Raw genomic sequence first — 16,220 nt, forward strand, 5'->3', positions numbered from 1 at the left:
ACTGTGAGCCAGTCTATTAATGTTCATTTCCAAAAACAAATGTTGGGAAACATTTTAGTGTTTTGGAATTTTTAAGTTGTTTAAAGAATTGGGTGATTATTCTTTTCCATTTTTTTCTCTGTACATAGAAGTGCATGGGTGACCACAGATATAAAAGGATGAATTTAGCTTTTCAATCAAACTTCAAAAATAATTCTGTGGTTTTACTAAGAAATTAGGGGTAATAACTTTTGAGGGATGTCCCCCCTTTCCTTTCCTTTCCTTTCCTTTTTTTTTTTTTTTTAAAGAGAAGACCAGTTATCCTTTTCTGAACTGGTCTTGTTCTGCTAAAGTTCATATAGGAAGGCTGCTCTTTTTTTCCAAGATGGTGTTGGGGTGAGGGTCACCTCACATACCCTTGTTAAGTTAGAAATGAGCCACAGGTGAACAGATTGCAGTGTGGCCCACAGGCATCAACTAAAGAGCAGTGTTTCCAACCGGCTTTTTGATATCAAAGCTTATCTTGACTACTTTACACTTTGAATCATTCAAGCCAGTTATGCCTCACTATGAGCTCATAGTCCCGCGATGTTTACTGAAAACAGCATCATCAAGTACTGTTTTCTGGATAGTTTCCTTTGAGGACCCAATGTGCCTCAACAAAGGCTTTGTGTGCATAACTTTTTGTTCTCATAATTACACAATGAATATCTGAAAAGGGAAGCCCAGAGGTCTCATAATAACTGCCCAAGGCTATAGTCAGAGACGGACACAAACAAAGGTCTTTCTAGTTCCCTATTAGTTGATTTTCTGGTTGCTGTGATAAGAGACCCTGAAAAGAGCAACTCCTGGAAGGATGAGGTGGTTATTTTCTTGTCCCACAGTTTGAGGGCACAGTCTATTATAGTAAGGAGGTCAAAGAGGCTGACACTTGACCCAGCTGGTCACACGTGCCCACAGTCAGGAAGGAGAGGGTGGTGAATGTTAGTTTGCACTCTCCTTTTTATTTCCTCCAGGATCTCAGGCCATGGTTCTGCCCACTTTTAGAGCAGGTCTTCCCACCTCAGTAAACCTAATCAAGAAAACCCCTCCCAGGTCTGTGTGGAAGTCTGTCTCCCAGGTCTGCCTTGAAGGTGTGTCTAGCTGACATTCAGTAGTAAACATCACGGGTTGCAAAGTATTTCTTTTAATCGGTGTACTTCATTACTAACTACAAAGGGCCTTTTATTTAAGAAAAAGAGGTTGCTAAATAACTTTGTTAATATTTATTTTTGTTTAAGATATTAAAATGTCGCCGAGACTGTAATCACAGTACTCAGGGATGTAGAGACTGGCTGATTGCTGCGAGTTTGAGGGAAGCCTGGTCTACAAAGCGAATCCAGGACAGTCAAGGCTACACAAATAAACCCTGTCTCGATAAAGAAAACAAAATAAAACAGCCAACTAAAGAGTAGCTGCTCTTCTAATTGATGTCTTCTCAAGTGGCAGGACAAAGTTGAAGTTCAAGGTCCCCTTATTCTTATTAGCTACAAGGAACTCTCAGTTTTCATGGAACTTCAAGACCCAAAGAAGAGAGTCTTTGCTCAGATTGGAAGGCCCCATTGCTGATCCCCAGGTGCTGCTCATGAACATACCTGCTTCCCTCCTGCTATTTCTTGTCTTTGTGAATGCTCCAGAAGACATTCTTCTGGAAAATCAGGTGGCTGTCATTTGCAATCGCAGGCTTGTATGGCACAACCTTGTCCAGTCAGGCACTGCCAAACATGACAGTGAATCTTATCTCTCTCTGAAAGGGCTCATCTTTTTGGAAAGTGGTTCACTTTGTAGTCTAGTGATCACAAACACATGATCAGTTCAAGGAGAGTTACTCTTTGTAGAACCTTGTAGGATTTTTTTTTTCTTATTACTATAGGCAAGGTGTTCTTTCTGGAAAGAAACATACAACAAGTGTTGTTGAAAGCCCTTTGCTGCTTCTTAAGTATTTCTTAACTTAGGATAAGTTGCATACATTTAAATAACATGCTATGATGAGTCTAACCTGTGCATACATAGGAAATTATACATACATGTAAATATATATTTACATTTGAATATATATATTATAATATTACTTGTATATATGTTTTCAGGTATGACCATTTGGCACTGGGCAACCAATTGGTGTGCTCTTCCCTGGGGATGTCCATTTATCCTGCTCTCAGCTTTCCTTAATTGTCTATAGCTCCTTGTTGAGGCCTAGTGAGCTTTTCTCTATCCACTTTGGCATGCCCATTAGTATCCTCCTTGATCACTTCGTATCTGGGCACTTATGTTGGTGGGATTTTATGGGTGGAGCTTTTGATGTTACTAGAAGACACAATCCAACATCCAAGTCCCCAATCTTCTGACCCTTGCAATCTTTCCACCCCTTATTCCACCTTGTTCCTTGAGGCTCAGATGTAGGGGTGCTTTATGGATGTGTCCATTGGGTCTGGGCCCCACCTCTCTGCATATTGATTGATTTTTTTTTATAGTGGTCCCTGTTGCAAAGGGAAATTTCCCTGTTGATGACAAATGAAGTCTGCACTTATCTGTGGATGTCAAGACAGATGTTTATAGATTGTTGTTTATAGATTGTTGAAAATTTAGTGGTTGTAGACTCTTCCCCAATAACCATGACTTCACTAGCACTGAGTACTTAGCTAGGTTTCCAGTACTAGGCATAGTGTCCCTATTGTTCAGCTGGTTTTAGAGAGGTGTTGGTCATTGCCAAGGTATGGATGTCACTATTGAACCCTTAGGGTTGTTGTGCCATGCTGGCTGTTGATGTGGTTCATAGGTGTCATAGCTTGGCAGGACTGTTGGTCATCCCCCTATTTTGGAGGCTTGAACGATGCCTTCTGGTACCATGAAATCTAGTTCTGAGGAAGGAGGCATTCAGATCAATTTCAATTTCAGCTCATAGGCCTTGTTTCTGAAGTGCACAGTATTTTCAGCAATAGGGGCTTTTCATCCACCTCTGGTGGGGAGACAACCAAGGGTAACAGAAATAGGCTCAATATTTTGGAAGTCTCTTGGATAGCCATGACCATCAACTCAAAAGAAGGCTTTTCATGTCTGGTATTGGAGTATTTGTTAGGTGATTTGGGCTTTTGGAGGGAGCACTGTCAGCCCAGATGAGAAAAGTTCGTTATACATGGAATTAAAAATTATAGTGTGCTTAAAACAAATAAAAATAAAAATTATAGTGTTCTTAAGGTAAATAGTTAATAGTATGAATCCTTGTGGCTTTCCCAGACATTCTATTTTACCTCCCTCCCTCCTTCTTCAGTATTTATCATCCCCTACCCTAAAGTGTCCCCTTTTCCCATTTCCCCTACATCTCTTGTATCCTATTTCTCTTTATCCCTCCCACCTTCTTCTGTGTTTGCTTCCTTTCTCCACCAAAAGAGCCTCCTTTTCCCATATTAGATACGTTTTTTAAGAGACTTATCACCCAGGTGCCAGGAGATGTAAGTAGTTGTAAGGCAAACAGAAGAGACCAACAGAATGTATTGATTTCAGCCTAGAGACACCCATCCTAAGGGACTGCTCATTGTTAACCAGCTCAGGGAGCTGTGTGGTGCAAACTCCAGCAAGAATAGTCTCTCAAATGTTGTGTCTGAGGAGGGAAGGAAAAAAAAAAAAGATATCCTCAGCATGCATTCATCACCCAGGGAAGGCTAAGACATCCATTCCCAACTGTAAGGTGAGATGTCGCCTGAAGAAGACCCCAGTTCCCAGAGCCAAGTCCTGAGGCTTCTCCAGACTGCATGAGATTTCCTAATCTGAGGATGCCAGCCAGGATCTGACAGTGACTACACTGAGCACCGCCGAGGGAATTGCCATCTTGCACTCCCAGGGCCTACGTGATCTCCACAGACAAGGGGAAAATGGAAAACCATGCTATTGGCAAGATTTTGCCACTCAAACTGAAGTGCACACACAGGTCATATCTGCAATCAAGCAAACAAACAGAAGAGGTGGAACAGGGCTATTTCATATCGTCGTTAGTGTGAATGTGGATGTTGTAGAAGGCGAGGTAGGGACTTAATAATGGATGCTCACAGGTGGCACTGGGAAACCACATAACTGTTTCTTTCTGGCTATTAATCTGGTATATTTCCATAAGCAAAGCTGCCTTTGTGGTTAAACCGTGACAATAAATATGCGAAGTGATGCTCAGTGGAGCGAAAGTGTTCCTTTTCTGCAAAGTACATTGTGAAAGCCACTGATACTGTGACTGGAGGAAAATATTAAATAATAATAAAAAGGAAAGAATAAAAATTAAAAACTAAACACAGCCTGTATCTTCAGGCTGGAAAGTGTGACATATTTTAGTTGCTGGATGCTTCCCGTCTTCGTTACTGACGACTTTTTTTGGTAATGGCATGGTAATTCCCAGGAACCATCCCAAGTCAGTTTCCCTACCCACGACTTTGCCCACTCTCTGTACCTTTTGTATTCTGTCACCCCTCAAAATGATATTTCTGAATTTGAGCATGCTAACTGTGGCCAACCGGCCAAACAATCCCTGCCTGAGGTCTATACATGTTTAAACCATACGGCGTTTCAAATGCTGCCCTCAATTTCTTCCTTTTCTTTCTCTAACCCTACTTGCAGTCATAAATAGTGCCACCACCTGGCTAGGGGCCTGGGCAAGTTTCCTTGAGTCATCACTGTGTCTATAGTCTGTTTGCACCACATATGACCCAAGAACAAATTCTATGTCTCTTAGTGCTGTCGTCTAAGCCGCCGTTACTGTTAGCTAGAACCTTTGCCAAATGTCTGAGTCAATGTCACAGACTCTTTACAAGCACCGTGCTGGGAAGGGGTACTCTTGCCAATTAACACCATGTAGGGAAATACAGATTCCAAAAGAAGAACCCACACCAATATGAGACATGTGCTGCAATGGAGGTGTGTGGAAAGCTGCTTTGAGAAAGGCAGAAAAGGGAGGCGACTGACTCTGGGACATGCAATTGTGTTTCCCTAAATGGCTGTGAATTTGCTGGGTTAATGAAGAGTGGGAAAGTCCAGATTTTGACAGCCTTAAAGGGAACCGCAAAAGCTTGATGCACGTGGTAAAGATGAGCTGTGAGTAATAAGCAATAAGTAATAAATAATAAGCAATGAAGAGTTCACACAGATTTGAGGAACCCACGCCCAAACCTTCATCTTTCGGCTTTCCTAAAACACTCCTGCTTGGGGAATCCCTGTGTGCAAGCTTCCCACCTCTTCTAAATCCCACTTGATGCATTGTTGCATGCTGGTGAGGAAAACCTCCATAGTAATATACGAAAAAGTCATCTACTTATCCAGAAACACACTTTCCCTAGGCTTCCTTTCTGTTATTTATTTAAAAAAATTATTTTGGCATGAGGAGTCAAACCCAGGACCTCATGTGTAAGCATTTTACGACCGAGCTACATCTCACGCTCTCCACTACTTAATGCACGTTTCTGCTAAGTTATAGAAAAGGGTCATTTAAGCCCACTTTGGACTGCTTTGAACTCAGAAGAGCAGAAGATGTGAAGGATAGTGTGCCATTCTTTTAAAAAATAACAAGACTATTGTAAGGATTACAGAAATGTTCATGATGCACTGGATAAAACCAATGGTTAAAAATTTTTATGATCACTTTCTGATTTACTGACCTTCCTTCAGCAAAGCAATTAAAGCTTCTTTTATCACACCCTGAAAGAAACATTTCAGTTCCAGTCAACCATCTTCCTCTGCATCACATTTGTGAGATTTAGGTGCGTGAATTAAAACTTAGCTCTTAAAGATCGGCTGGTAGTTTGAATAGAGCCCCTTGTGTCTACAAGCCTTTTCTTTGGGCTCCATGATTATGACTTTGGACAGGTCTTTGGAATCTTCTTATACTTGTAAAATGTGTCTAATAACAGCTACCCAGAGGAAGTGCCTACTAGTTTATTCTGTGTCTGCTAAAGGAAGCTGGGGTTTCCATTGCTTACCTGTAACTGTGTTACGGTTGTGTAGAATTGAGTAGGTCCCATAGAGAACTCATGTGTTCATTGCTTGGCAGTTTCAATGCTTCAAATGTTAGTTCCCAAATTTTTTCCTGAGAGGTTGCCCTGATTTATGAACCCTTCTGGATTTCAAGGAATCTTTGAAGTGCTGTAGGTTTTTTTTCTCTTTTCTTATTTATTTATTTTTATTTCCCCCTCCTCTTCCTTCTCCTGCTTCTCCTCCTTCTCCTCCTCCTCCTCCTTCTTTTCCGAGGCAAGGTTTCTCTGTGTAGCCTTGGTTGGCCTGGACTGGCTTTGTAGACCAGGCTGGCCTTGAACTCACAGAGATCCTCCTGCCTCTGACTCTCTGAGTGCTGGGATTACAGGCATGTGCTACTATGCTTGGCTACAGTGGCTCTTTTTGTTTTAGGGCATTAAGAAATTTGGAAACTGGAACCTGTGCTCACAATGTCTTTCTCTGTGCACGTGAACACTGAGCTTGTGGGGTGTGGAGGTTGAGCAGCAGCAGAGGCAGATATCTGTAACAGCTGGCTTCCTGATGTCTCCCTCCTTATCCTGGAAGGTAGAAGGAATTGGGAGCCCTTGATTTACTCATTTAGGAAAGATGGTGGAACGGACACCTGGTTGTGGCTGGACCATTCTTTGCAGCTAGCTACTCCTTCACCCCACCTGGTGAGGGGAAAGCGGGGAGATTCCTGCAATCTTTCCTATCAGTGCTGACTCCCCAGAAGCCTATGTACACATCTACTCTCATTTCAAAGCGGAAAAAACCGCAAATGTGTGGGGAATTGTGCAAAAACAAACACTTTGTTTTATTCTATCAAAACAAGGACAAGGTGAAGGGAAGGTGGAGGGTGAGCCTGGGCTTCTGTGATGGAAAAGTTCTTCTGATGAATGCATTCCTTGCCATTCACTCAGTCTCCAGAGCTGACACTGAGCTTCTAGTATGCTCTGGACCCCACACTGGCTTCAAGGAAGTCAAAGGTGACTAAAATATTGTGCCCACCCACATGGTTTACAATTCTGTGGTGAATGGGTACGATTAAACAAAAATGTACCCTGCCATTTGCAATAAACTGGAAATGAATGACTTCTCCTTGGCTATTGACAGGAAGCTGGGAGTAACTACAAAGATGTGATGTTTGAGTTTCCTAAGAGGCATTTAACATCAAAATACTAATTTCAGCCTAGAAAGAGGCTTCCTGCATCTGTTTTTCTGCTTCAAGGTGTCATGAATCTATGAACTAGGGTCTGACCCACATCTTCCAATGGGCAAAAGAAGCCATCTGTTCACTGTGAACTTTAAATGACATTGTACCTGAAAAAGGCTTGACTTGGAGCTATGCACACAGAGACTCATCTATGACTGTGTGGTATGTTCCGGTGGTACCGCCTATTGCTTACTGTTCCCGTTGAAAGATGTGGAGGAGATTGTCAACCAGAGAAAAGGGGGAGGGGCGCGGAGAAGGGATGAAGGGGTTAACAGGCTGAATGGGAGAACCATGGACAAAGACAAGGATGGAAACCTCCCAACAGAAATGAAAAAAAAGGGGGGGGGGCGGAGATGGGCCTAACCCTTTTCCTCTTTGATTTTTTTTTTTTTTTTTTTTTTTTTTTGGTGGAGTAGGGATGTAGCAAAATGCAAGCTCCCCCCTGAGGACGCTTCAATAAATTAAAAAGATGATTTGGTCCAAGTTATTTTAGTAGCTATCCTCAGGAGGGTGCGCTGAGCGCACGTGAGTGTCTTCAGAGCGGGTTTGATTTCACAAACGCAGTGTTTTCCCCTCCTGGAAATCAGGCAGGTTGGATAGAAGTTGAACCAAAAGCTTTTAGGCATGTGCCAGGCAGATGTGGGTGGCTATGTGGTGGCGTGCTTTATGTGACTTTAATGGATTTGACCTGGAATTGCCTCCTTCTCCCTTTAAATCAGGACCCTGTTAAGCATTGTGTTTTTTTCAGCCTTGGCTGCACATTAGAATCTCCTGGAAGACTAAAATACCATCTGTGGCTGTATTACACATGTGCGTGGTTTGAGTGATGCCCAAGCTTTCTCAAAAAGCTCCCTCTACACAGCAGCACCAGATAATCCTAATGAAGAACCAAGTTTTAAAATCAAAAGTCTTGTGGATCCAAAGCATTGCCTGTGTTATGGTTTAGAACCGCCTTGATCAGACTTAGTGACCATATGTTACTTTTCTTGTTGCTATGACAAAAGACAGGATAAAAGCAACTCATGGTGGGGAGGGCTTCTTTTGGCTCACGGTTCCAGGAGGTCAAGGCTCAGGAGCTGGAGGCAGCTGGATATACTGTGTTCACAGTCCTGGAGCTCAGTTGGATTTCTCCTTTTGATGCAATCCAGGATGCAGGGCCAGGGCATGGCGTTGCTCACCTTGAGGTCTTTCCATCTCAATTAACCGAATCAAGATAATGCCTCACAGGTGTGCCTAAAGCCCTGCTCCTAGGTGTCCTAGTCAGTGTTCTATGGCTGTGGCCACAGCGACTCTTATAAAGGAAAGCATTTACCTCGGGGTGGCTTACAGTCTCAGAGGTTTGGTCCATTAGCATGGTGTCACGCAGGCAGACATGGGGGTGGAGAAGTAGCTGAGAGTTCTACATCTAGATCTGCAGGCAGGAGAGAGAGAGAGAGAGAGAGAGAGAGAGAGAGAGAGAGAGAGAGAGAGAGAGACACAGAGAGAGACACAGAGAGAGACAGAAACAGAGACAGAGAGAAAGACAGAGAGACAGAGAGAGAGAAAGACAGAGAGAGAGAGACAGACAGACAGAGACCGAGACACACAGAGAGAGACACAGAGAGAGACACAGAGAGAGACACAGAGAGAGAGAGACACAGAGAGAGACACAGAGAGAGACAGAAACAGAGACAGAGAGAAAGACAGAGAGAGAGAGAGAGAGAGAGAGAGAGAGAGAGAGAGAGAGAGAGAGAGAGAGAGAGCTGGTCTGCCTTGGGCTGTTGTTCCCACAAGGACACTTCCTTCCTCCAATAAGGTCACACCTTCTAATCCTTTTCAAGTACTGCTACTCTCTGATGACTAAGCATTAAAATATACGTGCCTCTGGGGGCCAGTCTTATTTAAACATGCCACCGGTAATTCAAGATCCAGTCAAGGTGACAACCGAATTTTGACATCCCAGTGACACTGTGGTATTGTGGTGTCTTTGTGGATTCGAGTCTGCATCTGAAAGCGTAAGTTCTTCCTTTTACCATAACACCTTCAGCAGTAAAACAGATGTTGTTTGTAGTCATCCTTTCTCACTGTAGTAGGATTGGTTCTGGTCCTCCTGTGAATAGCAATACTTACTGATGGTTAAGTTCCTCAATAAGATGGCACAATATTTGCATAGAACCTCACACATGTTTAGGTCATCTCTAGATTGCTTGTTATTTAACACATTGTAAACACTAGGCATAGAGATTGTGCTGTGTTTAAAAAAAAAAAAATATATATATATATATATATATATATATATATATATATATAGTTTTTTTTTTTTTACTGTTGTACTGTTAATGTACTGCCCTCCGTAACCCTTGGATGGCTCCTGTATGTGCTTGCTTGAGTCTACAGATGCAGCACCTGCAGGTGTGGAGTGCTGACTGTGTGTTTCATACTGAAGATTCAGGTTCACTTGAGCTGATCCTCTCTTCAGCCACTGCAAGCTTCACAACTCAGAGGTAGCCATCAGTAAGAATAATTTATGTGCCTTTGAATCTTGCCTTTGGCAGCAACACAGGGCTCTTTCTTTGTTCTTGGTCTGTCTGTCTCTCTGGTTGTTTCGAGTATTCCTATACTTGGACACCGAAGACCCCAGCTTTGACCATTTGGGGTTGCCCCGAGGACTCATCTTTTTATGCTGTTATACTTGGACACTTTAAGGACATCATGTCCTTCACAACCCTGTTGGCAGATATGTCTTCCATTCCCATGGTGACTCTCAGCACCCAAAGGCATCATTACTTTAAACAAAGCCTCAGGCAATTCAGCCATTGAATTTGTTGAAGCAAGTTCCTTTGAGGAGTATCAAATGGTACCTGTTCTCCAATAAAAAAGTTAAATCAATGCGAATTACTTTTTGCCAAAAATATGACCACTGGACTTGCAGAGAGGGAAGCTGGACTTTTTGATTCTAGGCTGAGCACCCCTGGGCGATTCTGACTTCTGGACTGAATTCTGGGCAGGCTCACTTACTTTTTTTTTTTTTTTTTTTTTAGTGTAATGCTCAGGGGCTGAAGGTGAGATGTGAGATTCCTCAAGACTGCCGAGCTTCAGGAACTGGCATGCTACCAGCCAGAGTTGTTCGCTCAGCTGAATGAACAGCACTTGAAGGGGGGAAAGGTGAAAAATAGACATGAGAGAAAATCTTAGCATTACAAGATACCAGATTATTTTCTGGGAGGGAGGAGGTATTTTTTTTCCCCACACACAATCAGTTTGACATCACAAGACTTAAAAAAAAAAATCTTTGACCATACACATAAAAAAGTCCTAAAACTGTGAGTTCAGATAAACGCAGCAATGATAGATTATCCTTCTGTGCCTGGCAGAGCATCTAAGTAATAATAATAAGACCACTTAGGCTTGCCACAAATGGAAAGTTTTACAAGTTATATGAGAAGTCAGTGCGCAGAGTTGATATATGTAGTATATACACACACACACACACGTGTGTGTGTGTGTGTGTGTGTGTGTGAGAGAGAGAGAGAGAGAGAACCATTGAAATGGTGGTTGAGTAGTTTCAGTACATTAAGAGGTAGTTGTTGCAGAGACAGCCCTGCCACTGCGAGAGCTTGCTGCTCTTCTAGAGTTCATTTCCCAGCACCCACATCAGGCTGTTCCTGAAGCTTCAGGAAATCCAGTACCATTTCTGACCTCTGAGGGCACACACACACACACACACTCACACACACACACTTCTTCCAGTTCAAGTGGACTGTAAATGAAAGTGCCCACATGGCATCCATGTGACAGAAGGCACTGTACTCTCAGCCCATTCTTTTAGAAGTGGCTTAATAACGCAAGGCAATTAATTATGAGGGAAGAATGCATGGGGCTCCCCATTTCTTATGGCAAAATCATCCATCTTGTCTTTTCAAAGAGTGGGCGCGAATATGGTCCCGCCGCAAAAGGATTAAGAACATGAAAGCGCCCCCTTTCTGCTTTCTTCTGAAGCACCCCATGGCCCTTCGGAAAAGCAGGATGGTTGGGAGGTAGTTACGTAAACAGCGTCTTCAGTGTCAGTAGAGCGTCTTGGAGTGTTAGCTGTTGATTTCAGTGACAGATTCTCAAGGGCCTGTAGGGGGGCTTTTGCAGAAGTCAGGACCTCAATGTAATATACAAGCATTGATTCTGATATTTCCCCTTGATAACAGTGCTCGACCATATTGGGGTCATAAGTCAGTAAGGTTCATTGGCTGTGGCAATGCTCACTGTCACCAGCAATAAGTACAAAGGACCTACTCTAAAAGCTGGCTTATAAAACTTTAAGGAAACTTGGATTGCTTAAGTGAACTTGCAGGGCTCTGGCGAGGCCAAGCAGAACTCAGTTGTCTACTTATATTAATTTCAGAGAGTTTAAAGGGTCAAGAAAGGCGGCCAGTGAAGCTTACTAATTTATGAAAGGCTGACTCTTGTCTGTCTCGCTCTCCCGCTTTGACCATGCTGCCTTCTCCTTTTAGAAAATTTAATATAAATTAAAACTTACCAGGCAAGAGTGCCCTGAAGGATTAAGTATAAAGTTCACAACTGGACTAGTAGGATCCAAAGATGCTACTTCTTTTTTTTGCCGGCGCGATTTCATTTGAAGTGATGTTTGAACAAACGAACTGCACAGTAGACATAAAACATGAGAGGAAAAAGCAATTAGAAGCGTATCACAGCTAGGCAAAGATTAAGACATTAAAAAAAAAAAAAAAAAAAAAAAAAAGACAGACTTGTTCCTGAGGAGTGCTTGCTCTTCTTTCCTTGAGGGCAGCGTGGTACAGGGGTATCTTCTCGCCCTTTCGAGGGGGCGTAGTGCTGCATGTGCTTTGGCAATGGCTCCAAACATGTTTTGACTGCGGAGGCCTCGCTGCTGAAGAAAGTAAAGAGAAGCTCGGACTCCGGAGGGTGTTCCCTTGTGGTTTACTCTCCCCCCTCCATGCCCCCCCGCCCCCCCCCCCCACCCCCGCCCCCACCCCCACCCCAGCTCTCTAGATCAGGCTGACCTCGAACTCACTGAGATTCTCCTTCCTGGTGCTGCTGGGATTAAAGGGGTGAGCCACTACTGATCTAAACGGTTTGTTTACTTTTGAATAAAGGAAGGAACGGTAGAAAAATGTAAACACTGAGGTATTTAGACAATCAATATCTAATTTAGTCTTCACAAAAGCTTTGACTGTCGCTCTCATTTTGAGAGGAGACCGCGCAGGCTCAAAGAGAACGATGCGAAGCGTTTTTCTGAGGTTGTGTAGCTGGAACTCAAACGAACTTTCACCTTCTTTCCACGAAACCAAGGAAGCAGAGGGATAGCTATTGCTGCCAAGCCAGCCTCTTTCAGGAAGCCTTTTTGAGCAGTTAGGGAGAGAAAAACATGTCTCTGAGCTCTGAGTGAGGGATGGAAGTCAGGTCAGTTTGGTGAGCCCGTGCGGGGAGTGCACGCAGAGTGGGAAGCCCAAATGAGAAACGTTTGGATATTCGAACCAGAGGAATGCTTAAATTGATAGATTTATGAGTTTTAAAAGTTTACATTGAGAAGCTGGGCGGTGGTGGCGCACGCCTTTAATCCCAGCCCTTGGGGGCCAGAGGCAGGCGGATCTCCGTGAGTTTGAGGCCAGCCTAGTCTCCAGAGTGATTATAGGACAGCCTACACTACAGAGCTCTGTCTCGGGGGAAAGAAAACAACAAAATTGCATTGAGAGATTATTACTTCCTGCTGGGTGATAGATAATAGATACTGTTCATGCCACAAACAACATAGAAAAATCAAATCTGAGATGCTGCCCCATAAGAAGCACAAAACACAACTGGGTAGCGTTAAGAAATATTTCTGGAGGATGGGAAGGTCAAGTTGTTCTCTTTGGTCCATTGTGGATGAGGACCCACTTTCTCAGCAGTGCTTACTTTCTCATTAGCTCTTAAGTAATGGAAAGGGTCTTTGGGCCTTTGGTCTTTTTATAGACCCCATTAATACTATTTATGGCCGTGAACTGTTTGCCCCCAGCATCCCCATCTTTTACTGTGACCACTGTGGTGGTGAGATTACAAATCCTAATACTGCCATCTTGGTAACGGGGCGGGGGGGGGGGGGCGGGGAAAGCATTCAGAACATAGTGCCATGTGGAAAACAGAAATTGGTGTGGGCAAGATGGCTCAGAAGATACAGGCAGGCGCTTGCTGTGTGAGCCCGTTGACCTGAATTTGATCTCTGGAGCTCGCAGGGTGGAAAGAGAGAACTGATTCAAGAAAATTGCACTATGATTTCAGCATGTGCACTGTGGCACATATGTGCTTGTGCACAAGTCTCTCCTCCCCCCCCTACTCATACACACATACACACACCCACACACCCCCTCCCCCCACAGACACACACCCACACACCCACACACCCCCTCCCTCCACTCATACACACATACACACCCACACACACCCCCTCCCCCCACAGACACACACACGTTTACTACAGACATCATTTATCTAAAGATAGTAGAGTTGCTGAGGCCAATGATCGTGGGCAAGACTATACTACGAGCTTAAAAATAAACAAACAAAAACAAAGCCAGTAGAACTTCATAAAAAGAGAAGATTTCAACTAGGCTGTCAGTTTTCTCCTCAGGGCAGTTGAAATCTGTGCAGCTTAGAATCAAAGGCGAGGGCCCTAGGTGGAAGGCTTACGAAGAAGAACTCACAAGTCGAGAGTCAAAGGTTAGAGTTCAGACCTCTCTCTGTGTCGGTCTGTCTGTTTCCTCTGTGTGTGTGTGTGTGTGTGTGTGTGTGTGTGTGTGTGTGTGTGTGTGTGTGCTGGGGGTGAGCAAGGGATGCACCACGATTTCAGGTGAAAACCTGTACCTCTTCCCCTGGCAAAAGGCAAAACCACAGTAGATTAAGTGTCCTACTGCAAGATCAATTTAATACAGAATTGTTTCTGGTTGACTAAGGTGATCAGCCATGAAGGAAGGAAGGAGGGAACTATGCTTCATGCAGGAGAGTGATGTCACCCGAGTTGGCCCAAAATTTTAGAAACAACATCCATTGAACCAACAGTTACCAGACACAGCAAAGCATGTACCTATAGTGTGAAAACCAAGGGAAAAACTGTTAAAGAGAACATGTCTAGAGTTGGTCCAGGTTTAGAAATTAATTACTATCTTTAAAGATTGGGTTTTTGTGTAAGGACACGGAGAAAAGAACTGACAGTATAGAGAATGTGACACCATGGTAGGAACTTGGGGACAGAGCTCTCATCTCAGTTCCATCTTATCCAGATGTGTGATAGTTACAGTGTGGAGTGAAAGATACACGGGCTCAACAGAGGTCCAACAGTTTGGCTGGGTAGCAATGGTGCTATCATCTCTACACCCTGAAGTAGAATGACTGGGTTATTTGAGAACTTTAGATTTGTAGTTGTTGTTCCTAAAACTAAATTTCTATTTTTTTTTTTTTATAATAGTCTAACGGGTGTATCTTTGTAGTTTGGACATGCATTCTGTAACTGTTGGTGTGGTCAACCTTTTTTACCTTTGCATACTGTTCTGCCCTAGTTCTTTGCTTATTATTTAAAAAAAAATTTTTTTATTTAATTAATTTATTCAGATTACAACTCAATTGTTATCCCATCACTTGTATCCTCCCATTCCTCCCTTCTGCTTTCACCCTATTTCCCTCTCCTAGGTCTATGACCAAAGAGGCCCTCCTCCCCTACTTTATGGTCATAAGCTATCAAGTCTCATCTTGGTAGCCTGTTTATTCTTTCTTTGAGTGTCACCAGGCCTCCTCACCAAGGGGAGGTCATCAAATATGGGGCACCAGAGTTCATGTCAGAGTTAGTCCCTGCTCTGCACATAACTGTGGAGAATGCCCTGTCCATTGGCTAGATCAGAGTAGGGGTTCGATGTTTACTACTTGTATTGTCCTTGGTTAGTGCCATAGTTTGAGAAGACCCCCCGTGCCCTGATCCACCCCTCATGATGTTCTTCTTGTAGGTTTCTAAGACCCTCTGGATTCTTCTATTTCCCCATCTCCTATATTTCTCTTACCTAGAGTCCCAGTAGGATGTCCTCACACCTATCCCAACCTCCTGGTAAATGAAGACTTTCATGGGACTTTTGCTTATGCTTTGAAAATGTTTTCTCCTATTTCATGTTTTATCTTTGCACATGGTTTCTGGTGTTTGATGAACAGATATTTACATTTTTGATGACATCTACTTTTATACTTTTTTCTTGTGGTTGCATTTGTCTTCAATATCACGTATAAGAATTTATCATCAAATTCAATGTCATGAGGATTTTCCATATACTCTTTCATAGTAGATTTGGCATGTAAGCTTTTATGATTAGGTCTTTGGTCTATTGAATTATGTTTGTCTACAGTATAAATCCAGAGTTCAGCTTAATTCTTTTGTATGTCTATCATGCAACCCTTGATTACAGGACTTCCCCCTCTCCCCACTGAATGGTTTTAGCACTTTTGTGAAGCTCACTTGATCTCTCGTGTGATCTGGAGTGTATTTCTAGAGCGTATTCCTAGGGTGTAGACCTTTACCCTTTTCAGTAGTCTACATCTATTTTTTTTTGCTAGCACAACACTAATTTGATTACTATACCTGTGTAATAAGTCTTGAAACCAGGAGATGTGAAATATTTATTTTTATGGATGAGATTAATTTCTGGAGCTGTGAATCTAAGTGTTCCTGTGATGCCTGAGGACAAATGAATTGACAGTAAGAACTTGGGAAGTTGTGTGAACACTGACAGCAAGGGATGGCGGATCACTAGCCGTGTGTCTTCTGTTTCTGTTGGAGCCATGCAAATGGAGAGAGATCAGCAACCTGTGAAATGGGAGGCAGGTTTTAGGACCCGTGGAAGTTACTGGTTAAGATAAGACAAATGGCTAGAACATCCTAGAGTGACAGCACAATACCTTCATAAAATTTAACTCATCAAAAAAGATGATTTATTTTTATTTTATATGTATGGTTGCTTTATCTACATGTATGTCTGTGCACCACATGGGT

Source organism: Acomys russatus, chromosome 7 (genome assembly GCF_903995435.1).
Source record: "Acomys russatus chromosome 7, mAcoRus1.1, whole genome shotgun sequence".
Taxonomy (NCBI): Eukaryota; Metazoa; Chordata; class Mammalia; order Rodentia; family Muridae; genus Acomys; species Acomys russatus.